The 11,815-nt window shown below is 60.6% G+C and overlaps 1 protein-coding gene across 4 annotated transcripts in view; it reads right to left on the reverse strand.

Moving 5' to 3' along the window:
• SMAD4 (SMAD family member 4) overlaps positions 1-11,510 on the reverse strand; it is a 29,509-nt gene extending 17,999 nt beyond the window's left edge. For 2 of the 4 annotated variants that reach the window (XM_038125049.1, XM_038125047.1), the window contains exons 1-2: positions 11,371-11,510; positions 1,877-1,960 (exon numbers count right to left, since the gene is read on the reverse strand). The gene's annotated coding sequence lies outside the window, so the exon portion shown is untranslated. The remainder of the gene's footprint in view (positions 1-1,876; positions 1,961-11,370) is intronic. The other 2 variants (XM_038125050.1, XM_038125048.1) reach the window with 2 other exon arrangements.
• Positions 11,511-11,815: the final 305 nt, after the last annotated feature.

Here is an 11,815-nt window from a genome sequence, read left to right on the forward strand (position 1 = left end):
CTTCCAGGGCTCTGCCTGCCTTAAAACACTGGACACAGACACACGGAGCTCTGGCTTTGTGTAACCATCAACCAAGACACTTCCAGGGCTCTGCCTGCCTTAAAACACTGGCAACAGACACACAGAAGTGATTTTACCACGTTTTCTGAGCAAGCTTAAAACACCAGCCTTTCTGCAAACTCCCGCGTCATTCCCGACCGTGTAAATAAAATATATCTGATTCCAAAAGTTCAGGGAAAAACAAAGCTGTCACTTCATCTGAGGAGGAACACATCCAGTCAGAGACCTGCTACGGCACTGGAATTTTCCATGTTATTAGAGGCACTGAAGTAGCAGCTATTTGTTGGAAACAAATGTGTCGCACAAAAATAAGAGTGTGATGTTAATTTAGAAAGTTATGGCATCACACGGCGTGAACGCGTGGCCTCCCTCCTTGTGAAAGGAATGCTGTTAGACAAATCCTGCTCAATTTTATAAGCAAACAGACTCCTCCTTATTTGATATTTTCTACAGTTTTAACTGGAATGCATCAGACTTTGGTATACTTGAAAAAATACACGGTGAAAATCCTTCGCCTCTCTCCCATATTCCAGCCTTTTCTTCTTTTCCAAGGATGCTTCTGCACCTAATTTTTTCCCAAAGGAGAACAATTATCTCTAAATTTGAGTGGGATGACGGATTCTACCTAGCTATTAAAATTTCCCCCTCTGTGCTGGGGCTTTTTTTGTGCTTCAATTCAATAAGCCCCTTTCAAAGCCAAGCTTAAACTGCCAGTCACTCTCTATGGCAACTCAGACTAATCTGCAGAAGGCTGTCAGCTAAAACAGAACAGAACATCATCTTCCTTAAATACAGAGCGCCACCCCAGATGGATATGCACGAGTAATCACAAATAAATGCCCTGATAAAGCTATTAGCCAAAGGAGCTTTAAATAAAGAGACTATTAAAATTAGACACGCAGCTTCACCTCCTACAACCCTAACACCATGAATGAGAGCTTCGCCTGCTGACTTTCCGAAGGCTCAGATCAAGCAGACAAGACCTGACTTAAGCGGAATGCTCTCCAGAAATGTTGAGTCACCCCTCAGCTGTCCCCGTGCTCAGCGGGAACTTCTGACTGCTCAGCACTTCTGAAAGCCAGGCCGGTGGCTCAGGATTTTGGGTGCCCAGGGGCAGCCTCAGGAGAGCCTGGCCAGGGACTGCCAGCGCCAGAGCAGAGAGGGCAGCGGGCACCGACAAACGCTGCCACGCGTTTCCCCAGAAGCACCAGTGTGCCTTGAGGGCAGGCCAAGTTCCCACACCCCACGGGTTCAGTTTCTCACAAACAGCCCGAGGAGCCCATCTTTGTTGCACGTTGGAGAGGTGTCCCGGCGCCTCCTTACTACGCCGTGCAGAGAGCGAGGAAGCAGAGGGAGGAGCTGATGAAAAGCACTAGCGAGCGAGCGTTTAACAAAGTTACAGAGAAGCGCCTGATAACACCCAGGATCAAGGGTTTTAAAGGTCTTTTCCAGCCCTAACAAGTCAATGATTCTGAGCCAGGCAAAGTAATTTGTTCCATTAACGGAGCAATAACGAGCAAATTGCAAAGCAAGCAAACAACAACTGGAGTTCCAGGTAACCTAAGCGCCAGCACAAGAGCCTCCGAAGGGGAGGTGACTCCGAAAGATAAAAGAAGTTTGGATTGACAGGGAATTACAATCTCCTTTGCCCCTCTGGAGAAGGACAGCCGGCTGCTAGCTGGCACTGCTGCCTGGAGCAGACACCACCGAAATGCAGCCCGTGCAGTGAAGCGCAGGACAGAAGCAGCTGTCTAACAGGAAATGCAGCGCCGGCGGCACACGCCTCAGCGAGGAAAACTCTGCCGGAAAGGGTTACCTGAGGCACACAGATGGATCCCAAAGGGCGAGCTGCTCCCCGGCACGCCGCCTCGCAGAGCTGGAGCCAAGCGCGGCTGGTTACCTGCGGGGGAGAAGCCGAGCTGTCAGGGGACTGCCCTCACCCTACTTATAGCGGCCTGAGGGGCAGGAATGCCAAACAAGCCCCACACGGAGCCAGACCGCGGCACTGTTTGCGGATCCGCCGGGACACGCTCTCTCCAAACAGCCATTATCTTACTGCTGTCAGCAGATAACCGAGGCCAGGGTACAGCAGCCTCTGCAAGGCCCCGGCAGGGCATCCCCTTCGGGGGAAGCGAGGCGTTCCTCATCAGCCAGAGAACACCAGGCGAGGCACAGAGAGCAGAGGGAGGGATAAACCGCGCGTTTGTGGGACAGAAATTCAACATTCCACCTCGTGCTGCACCAGCAAGGCAGCCCGGGAAGGAGAGCTTCCACGTGCCAAAAAAACACGGCTTCCAAACATTCCCAGCGGCTCTCCAGGCAGCAAATGAAGTATTAAGAGATAGGATCACTTGGACGGCCTCGCTTGAGGCCCACGAGTCGCTGAGGTACGTTTCAGTTCGATGCTCTGCAGAACAACAGGCACACACACAGAGACTGAAGAAGGGGGTTTAGAAACAGAAAAAGGTCTTTGTGACTTTCATGGTTAGGAAGAAAAACTCACATGGATTTCACTTCCTTGCCTCTACGGAGGTGTTACTACAGCTGTGCAGAAGCTCCTCTGAGGGGTAAAGGGCAGGGGCTGCTAAAAGTCACCAAAACTTCACCAAACCCCAGTCAAAGTGCTCTAAGTGCTCTAGTCATTCAGCAAATTTTTAAACTTAGCTGAAAAATCCCTGCACTCAAACAACTCCCATTTTCAACACTGTGATCCGGCTGGGATCTGCTCTGAAGCTACAAACCCAGACCCCTAAAAAACACCAACATCCTTTCCCACACGTTAAAGGCAACCTGGAAGGAACACTTTCACCACTGAGAAGTGGTTTCTCTTCCCCCTCGCCCCCTCGGAAGCCACATTGTGCTGTTTGGGGAGAACCGCCGAGCCCAGGCGGCGGCTGGGATGGAGCCGGAGCGAGGAGCACGATCCTGGCCACCAGCACAGCCCCGAGCGCGCACAGCGGGGCCCAGGCCAGCGGCAGCACAAACTGTCACCCCGATTTTCTGAGACTTTGCTAAGCCTTCTGATGTTTGCATTCCTGTAACGAGCTTTCTCACGCACAGTTCTGTAAACAACTTATGTTTTGCATTCTTTCATGGAGGAGGAGAGAATTGATGGACTCTTGGTCTGTCCAGTGTCATTGGAGAGGTGGCGCTGTCACCCTCCAATCCACTGTCGCTTTTGGACAACTATAAATGTCGGAGTCAGAAAATAAAGGTCCCTCTTTTTGTTCACCTGGAGAGCAGCAGTGTCCGTGTCGTCTTGTATTACGACACACAAACCCCCGGGTCACTGCCTGCAGGAGGCCAGCGCCCCTCCACGCCACCTTCCCGGCTCATTCCTCCACTGCCTGCAGCAAAGCAGGGATTTCCCAAAGGCGGGAGCTTCGCTGCTCAGAGGGAAAACTGCGTGAGAGGTAGCATGACCTGCAGGAACCACGTAACACTTTGCTGTAAGAGCCAAGACGCTGAATGCTGTGCTTAAGCAATAAAAAATAAAGTTAAAATACAGAGCACAGCCTTGTCTCAACTGGAAAAACAGCTCCTGCAGGCGTCAGGGCCGCAGCGGCCTCTGGAGAGGTTTGGTGGAGAGAGGGATCAGCTCAGAAGAGAGATGCGGGATGCAGGGGCGGTGCTGCAGGGGCAGAGGGGCTGGTGGGGAGGGCTGATGAGCACAGCGGGGCAGGGCACAGCACACGCAGCAGCCACCACGCGTTTGTGACTCTCCCTGCTGAGTAAGAAACGACACCGACTCTCCAGAAGGCTGCTGGAATAACGCCTGCTCCTTACTCCAGATCCTCTTTTACACACTGCTCTCATACAGGCACACCTGGCTGGTGAATTAATCAATACATTTCACCTGACTGGCTAATTAACAAGATGCCTTTCTTATAAACAGTCTTTGAGGAAAAAACAAGAAAACACAGAGTAGCAAACAACACCTGCAGGTTGTTTATAGGCTACCATTGTTTCTCTTCGACTCCCTAAAGTCTCTCAGGCCCATTCTGGGAAGACTAACCTCGTTTTCTCCTCTCAGACCAGGCTGTCACATCCACAGCGCCCGAGTGCGCCCTTGTGATGGAAATCCAACCAGCCCGTGGAGCTACTATCACAGAAAAAAGGGTTCTACCCACGCTGCCGTGGCACGCGCGGGGCTCAGGAAGCCCTTGAGCAGCCCGGCAGAGAGGAGCTGCCCTCTTTTGGCACAAAAGGCAGCCCAGAGTCCCCCCGCACAGCTGAGATGACCATCAGCGCAGGATGCCAGACTGCCCCGCTGCTCTCCCACACATCCTAACCCGGCCCAGCAGCCAACCCCGGCAGGGTGACACCAGCAGGGACAGCAGCGCGACAGGTGTGACACCGGCCCGCGTGTCCCGCGGCGTTCCCCAGGTACAGCGCCATCCTGGCACACCTGGCCGTGGTGGCCTGTCCCCACAGGGCTGAGCCACCCATCCTGGCACACCTGGCCGTGACGGCCTGTCCCCACAGGGCTGAGCCACCCATCCTGGCACACCTGGCCGTGGTGGCCTGTCCCCACAGGGCTGAGCCACCCATCCTGGCACACCTGGCCGTGATGGCCTGTCCCCACAGGGCTGAGCCACCCATCCTGGCACACCTGAGTGCCACCCATCCTGGCACACCTGGCCGTGACGGCCTGTCCCCACAGGGCTGAGCCACCCATCCTGGCACACCTGGCCGTGATGGCCTGTCCCCACAGGGCTGAGCCACCCATCCTGGCACACCTGGCCGTGACGGCCTGTCCCCACAGGGCTGAGCCACCCTGCACACCTGAGCGCCACCCATCCTGGCACACCTGGCCGTGACGGCCTGTCCCCACAGGGCTGAGCCACCCATCCTGGCACACCTGGCCGTGATGGCCTGTCCCCACAGGGCTGAGCAAGTCTGCACACCTGAGTGCCACCCATCCTGGCACACCTGGCCGTGATGGCCTGTCCCCACAGGGCTGAGCCACCCCGCACACCTGAGCACAGGAGCCACGCCTGGAGGGGACACTGCTGCCGGGATCTTAGGAAAACAGCCTCCGAGGAAACAAGGGAACAAAGTCATGTGTGTTGCAACAGAGTGACAAGGACAGAGCAGCCAGACCAAGGCTGGGGTGCCACAGGACGCCAAAGGGAAGGATGTGGGGGGTGAGACTCTGGAGGGGAAAGGAATTAATAAGCTGGGAAACGAATTAATGCAAAACACACCTGAAAGAACTGAACTGCATCTCCAAGCTGCAACCACCAAAGCAATCTTTGGGGAAAATATATTGAAGAAAAACTAAGGATTGCTTGCTCAAAGCTGCCAGAGATGCCCTGGGAGCATGGTTCGTGAGTAACAGCCATCCCAGACAGATCCCCAGCACTCTGATACCAGGCAGGAACGCGACACTAACGAACTGGCTAATTAGAACAGCGTGCAAATTGACGTCCTGCTGGAACATTTCGCGCCGAGAAAGGCTCCTGCATCAGCTGCTGCCTCCAGAATTAGACAGACACAGAGATGTCAGGAGTACACTTGATGGCTTCCAACCACCAGAACATTACTACGGAGTTTTGCTGCTCAATAATGCAAGGGCAGGAGTTTTATGACAAACACGACAGAGGAAAATCCATAAACCAATAAAACAAAAAGCAGCTGGTGATTTGATGAAGATATGAGTAAGTGATTAAACTGCAGATACTTTCCAGCACATCAGATTATTACCTACTTGCCCCACGGGTGAACAGCAGCAAAATGTTTGCAGAGGTGAGAACAATTAGCACTGAAGAGCAGGGAAGGAGGACCGAGAGGGCTCCACGCTGCCCGAGCAGCAGGGCTGACAGTGCCCAGAACACTATTTTTGTGCACGCATCTGAATCACCGGGATCAGCTCTCCTCATCCCTCTGGCAGCAGCCACCGAAATTTAAGACACATGGCAGCACAAAGCTGGAGAACTGGAGAAGAGCTTGAAGAAAACTCCGAGTGGCAGCGGGTTTGTGCTGACACAAATTCACGTCCGAGGAGCTGCAGCAGCTCTGGGCTCGTCTGCTCCTCCCAGCCCCGAGCAGGGCACCCAGCCCCGTCCAGAAGCACTTCCCAAGGGCCCCAGACTGAGGGTGCAGAGGCAGCAGAGCTCCCTCGGGGCTCTAACTCCTGCTGGAGGAACTGACACCATGGTAACCCCCCTCCACACCCCACCTTCCCTCTGAGGGCACACAGGGAGCAGCTAGCCCTGTTTCAATGCCGTGACCGTCCCGTGTGTTTAAACCCAGGAACTTCCATTTCACACGTTTCAGCCTGGGGACAGCCCTGTGCCACACACAGCTCAGCCTGGGGACAGCCCTGTGCCACACACAGCTCAACCTGGGGACAGCCCTGTGTCACACACAGCTCAGCCTGGGGACAGCCCTGTGCCACACACAGCTCAGCCTGGGGACAGCCCTGTGCCACACACAGCTCAGCCTGGGGACAGCCCTGTGCCACACACAGCTCAACCTGGGGACAGCCCTGTGTCACACACAGCTCAGCCTGGGGACAGCCCCGTGTGCCACACACAGCTCAGCCTGGGGACAGCCCTGTGTGCCACACACAGCTCAGCCTGGGGACAGCCCCGTGTGTCACACAGCTCAGCCTGGGGACAGCCCCGTGTGCCACACACAGCTCAGCCTGGGGACAGCCCTGTGTGCCACACGCAGCTCAGCCTGGGGACAGCCCCGTGTGTCACACAGCTCAGCCTGGGGACAGCCCTGTGCCACACACAGCTCAGCCTGGGGACAGCCCTGTGCCACACACAGCTCAGCCTGGGGACAGCCCTGTGCCACACACAGCTCAGCCTGGGGACAGCCCCGTGTGTCACACAGCTCAGCCTGGGGACAGCCCTGTGCCACACACAGCTCAGCCTGGGGACAGCCCTGTGCCACACACAGCTCAGCCTGGGGACAGCCCTGTGTGCCACACGCAGCTCAGCCTGGGGACAGCCCCGTGTGTCACACAGCTCAGCCTGGGGACAGCCCCGTGTGCCACACACAGCTCAGCCTGGGGACAGCCCTGTGCCACACACAGCTCAGCCTGGGGACAGCCCTGTGCCACACACAGCTCAGCCTGGGGACAGCCCCGTGTGTCACACAGCTCAGCCTGGGGACAGCCCCGTGTGTCACACAGCTCAGCCTGGGGACAGCCCCGTGTGCCACACACAGCTCAGCCTGGGGACAGCCCCGTGTGTCACACAGCTCAGCCTGGGGACAGCCCTGTGCCACACACAGCACAGCCTGGGGACAGCCCCGTGTGCCACACACAGCTCAGCCTGGGGACAGCCCTGTGCCACACACAGCTCAGCCTGGGGACAGCCCCGTGTGCCACACACAGCTCAGCCTGGGGACAGCCCTGTGTCACACACAGCTCAGCCTGGGGACAGCCCTGTGCCACACACAGCTCAGCCTGGGGACAGCCCTGTGTCACACACAGCTCAGCCTGGGGACAGCCCTGTGCCACACGCAGCTCAGCCTGGGGACAGCCCCGTGTGCCACACACAGCTCAGCCTGGGGACAGCCCCGTGTGCCACACACAGCTCAGCCTGGGGACAGCCCCGTGTGTCACACACAGCTCTGCCTGGGGACAGCCCTGTGCCACACACAGCTCAGCCTGGGGACAGCCCCGTGCCACACCCAGCTCAGCCTGGGGACAGCCCCGTGCCACAGCCAGTCCAGCCTGGGGACAGCCCCGTATGTCACAGCCAGCTCAGCCTGGGGACAGCCCTGTGCCACACACAGCTCAGCCTGGGGACAGCCCTGTGCCACAGCCAGTCCAGCCTGGGGACAGCCCCGTATGTCACAGCCAGCTCAGCCTGGGGACAGCCCTGTGCCACACACAGCTCAGCCTGGGGACAGCCCCATGCCACACACAGCTCAGCCTGGACAGCCCTGTGCCACACACAGCTCAGCCTGGGGACAGCCCTGTGCCACACACAGCTCAGCCTGGGGACAGCCCCGTGTGCCACACACAGCTCAGCCTGGGGACAGCCCTGTGCCACACACAGCTCAGCCTGGGGACAGCCCTGTGTCACACACAGCTCAGCCTGGGGACAGCCCTGTGCCACACACAGCTCAGCCTGGGGACAGCCCTGTGTCACACACAGCTCAGCCTGGGGACAGCCCTGTGCCACACGCAGCTCAGCCTGGGGACAGCCCCGTGTGTCACACGCAGCTCAGCCTGGGGACAGCCCCGTGTGTCACACACAGCTCAGCCTGGGGACAGCCCTGTGTCACACACAGCTCAGCCTGGGGACAGCCCCGTGTGTCACACACAGCTCAGCCTGGGGACAGCCCTGTGCCACACACAGCTCAGCCTGGGGACAGCCCCGTGTGCCACACAGCACAGCCTGGGGACAGCCCCGTGTGCCACACACAGCTCAGCCTGGGGACAGCCCCGTGTGCCACACACAGCTCAGCCTGGGGACAGCCCCGTGTGTCACACACAGCTCAGCCTGGGGACAGCCCTGTGCCACACACAGCTCAGCCTGGGGACAGCCCCGTGTGCCACACAGCACAGCCTGGGGACAGCCCCGTGTGCCACACACAGCTCAGCCTGGGGACAGCCCCGTGTGCCACACGCAGCTCAGCCTGGGGACAGCCCCGTGTGTCACACGCAGCTCAGCCTGGGGACAGCCCCGTGTGTCACACACAGCTCAGCCTGGGGACAGCCCTGTGTCACACACAGCTCAGCCTGGGGACAGCCCCGTGTGTCACACACAGCTCAGCCTGGGGACAGCCCTGTGCCACACACAGCTCAGCCTGGGGACAGCCCCGTGTGCCACACAGCACAGCCTGGGGACAGCCCCGTGTGCCACACACAGCTCAGCCTGGGGACAGCCCCGTGTGCCACACACAGCTCAGCCTGGGGACAGCCCTGTGCCACACACAGCTCAGCCTGGGGACAGCCCCGTGTGCCACACAGCACAGCCTGGGGACAGCCCTGTGCCACACACAGCTCAGCCTGGGGACAGCCCCGTGTGCCACACACAGCTCAGCCTGGGGACAGCCCTGTGTCACACGCAGCTCAGCCTGGGGACAGCCCCGTGTGCCACACAGCACAGCCTGGGGACAGCCCTGTGTCACACGCAGCTCAGCCTGGGGACAGCCCCGTGTGCCACACAGCTCAGCCTGGGGACAGCCAGGTGCCACACGCAGCTCAGCCTGGGGACAGCCCTGGTAACACCTGCTCTCTACAGCAACCTGCACGGGGACAGTGCTCTCTGCGTTTGCTAGAGCTCAACAAAAACCCACCTCCGGGCACGGCGGGCGTGGAAAATTCCAGCCCCGACCAAAAGTTCAGTTTTTGAGGAGGTTAACAGCAGAGAGAAACGGAGCCCTAAAATCCCTGCGGCACCCTAAGAGCAGCTCCTCACCAGGATCTGCTCTGAGCACCTTTGTTCTCACCAGGCCGTGACTCCTCTCAAAGCTCACATCCCGCAGCCCAGCCCAGCCTGAATGCATTATGCAAAGAGCTGTCTACTTAAAAACGGAATTCCAATCAGCGCCAGGCACTCGGTGCTTCTCCCTGGGCCTCAGCTCTTTGAAACTCAGTTCCTGAATCAATATTAAACACGCGTGCTGATGCAACAAGCAAATCCAGAGAGGCTCGTGAATGCAGAGTGGGGAGAAACTCCTCGCAGTCACAGGGACAGGGCAGGGCCGGGAGGACAAGCTGCCACTTCGAGGGGTCCCTGGGGCAGGACAGGCCTGGCTGAAGGGCTGTGCCCTGTGTCGGGGGCCTGGAGGGAGAGCTGCAGCTCAGGAGCCTCAGCTCGGCAGGGAACAGGAGCCCTGAGCTGGGACAGGAGCCCTGAGCAGGGACAGGAGCCCTGAGATGGGACAGGAGCCCTGAGCAGGGACAGGAGCCCTGAGCAGCAGGGACAGGAGCCCTGAGCAGCAGGGACAGGAGCCCTGAGCTGGGACAGGAGCCCTGAGCAGCTGGGACAGGAGCCCTGAGCAGCAGGGACAGGAGCCCTGAGCAGCAGGGACAGGAGCCCTGAGCAGCTGGGACAGGAGCCCTGAGCAGCAGGGACAGGAGCTCTGAGCAGGGACAGGAGCCCTGAGCAGGGACAGGAGCCCTGAGCAGGGACAGGAGCCCTGAGCAGCAGGGACAGGAGCCCTGAGCAGCTGGGACAGGAGCCCTGAGCAGCTGGGACAGGAGCCCTGAGCTGGGACAGGAGCCCTGAGCAGCTGGGACAGGAGCCCTGAGCAGCTGGGACAGGAGCCCTGAGCAGGGACAGGAGCCCTGAGCAGCAGGGACAGGAGCCCTGAGCAGCAGGGACAGGAGCCCTGAGCAGCAGGGACAGGAGCCCTGAGCAGGGACAGGAGCCCTGAGCAGCAGGGACAGGAGCTCTGAGCAGGGACAGGAGCCCTGAGCTGGGACAGGAGCCCTGAGCAGCTGGGACAGGAGCCCTGAGCAGCAGGGACAGGAGCCCTGAGCAGCTGGGACAGGAGCCCTGAGCAGCTGGGACAGGAGCCCTGAGCAGCAGGGACAGGAGCCCTGAGCAGCTGGGACAGGAGCCCTGAGCAGCTGGGACAGGAGCCCTGAGCAGCAGGGACAGGAGCCCTGAGCAGGGACAGGAGCCCTGAGCAGCAGGGACAGGAGGCCTGAGCAGGGACAGGAGCCCTGAGCAGGGACAGGAGCCCTGAGCAGGGACAGGAGCCCTGAGCAGGGACAGGAGCCCTGAGCAGCAGGGACAGGAGCTCTGCTCTGCCCGCTGGCCGGGGCACGGTGCTGGTGAGAGCACGCCCTGGTGGGACCCCAGGGCGCTGCTGGGTGTGCACAGCCCTCTCTCCGGGCTCTAACAGCGCTGGTTTCCCCTCCAGCAGCCCCGGCACTCCCCGGGCGGCCCCGAAGGCGGGGCGCCGCGGCGGGGAACGATCTGTGACTAACACACCGTGTCACCGCCACCCCCGAACCCGCCACCAGCACGGCTCTGGGCATCCCACAGCAGACGCCGAGGGACCAAGGAGCGCCCAAAACCACTGTGGTGCTTGTGCAGCCCGCGGGAGGCAGCGCGGACAGCGGGGCGCGTTCGGCCGCGGGCAGGACGGCTGCCCGGCGTTTGGAACGTCAAGACTAAAAAGTTTGGTGGCGGGAGGGGTTCCTGTGTTTTTCTGGCCGAGGAAAAGCGGGGAAGCCGGAAGGGGGCAGGGAGGCGGCGGTGAGGGCACGGCGGTGAGAGCGGGGTCGGGGGGCCGTAAAGGTGCGGAGGGAGCCCGGCAAGGAGGAGGAGGGAGCGGGGAAGGAGCCCGGGAAGGAGCCCGGCAGGGATCCCGGGCGGGAGCGGATGTTACCTGGGCCCCGTCCGGGCGCGGCCCGAGGCCGCCGTGAGGGGCGGCGGCGGCGGGGGAAGGCCCGGGCCTCCGCCCCCTCCCCTCCGCGCGGCGGGGCGGGGCGGGGCGGCGCTCGCCGGCGCCGGGGGCAGCGGCCGACCCGCTGCCGGCCGCCGCCGCCGCCTGGGGGGCGCGGTGCCGGGGCCGCGCCGCTCGCCGCCTGCTCGGGCTCGCTGGGGCCGCCGCCGCCGCCGCCGCCGCCGCCGCCGACACGTCCGGGCCGCCGCCGCCGCCGCGCATGCGCCACATCCGGGTCCCGCGGCGCCTGCGCGGCGCCGGGAGGGGCGCGGGCGGGCGCGTTGTGTTTGTGGTTGGCGGGCGGCGCTGCAGCGGTAAAGGGGAGCGGGCGGGCGCGGCGCTGGAGCGGAGCCGTGACGGGAACCGGGACATGGGAGAGAACCGGGAA

The sequence above is a fragment of the Motacilla alba genome, chromosome Z, assembly GCF_015832195.1.
Source record: "Motacilla alba alba isolate MOTALB_02 chromosome Z, Motacilla_alba_V1.0_pri, whole genome shotgun sequence".
Lineage (NCBI taxonomy): Eukaryota > Metazoa > Chordata > Aves > Passeriformes > Motacillidae > Motacilla > Motacilla alba.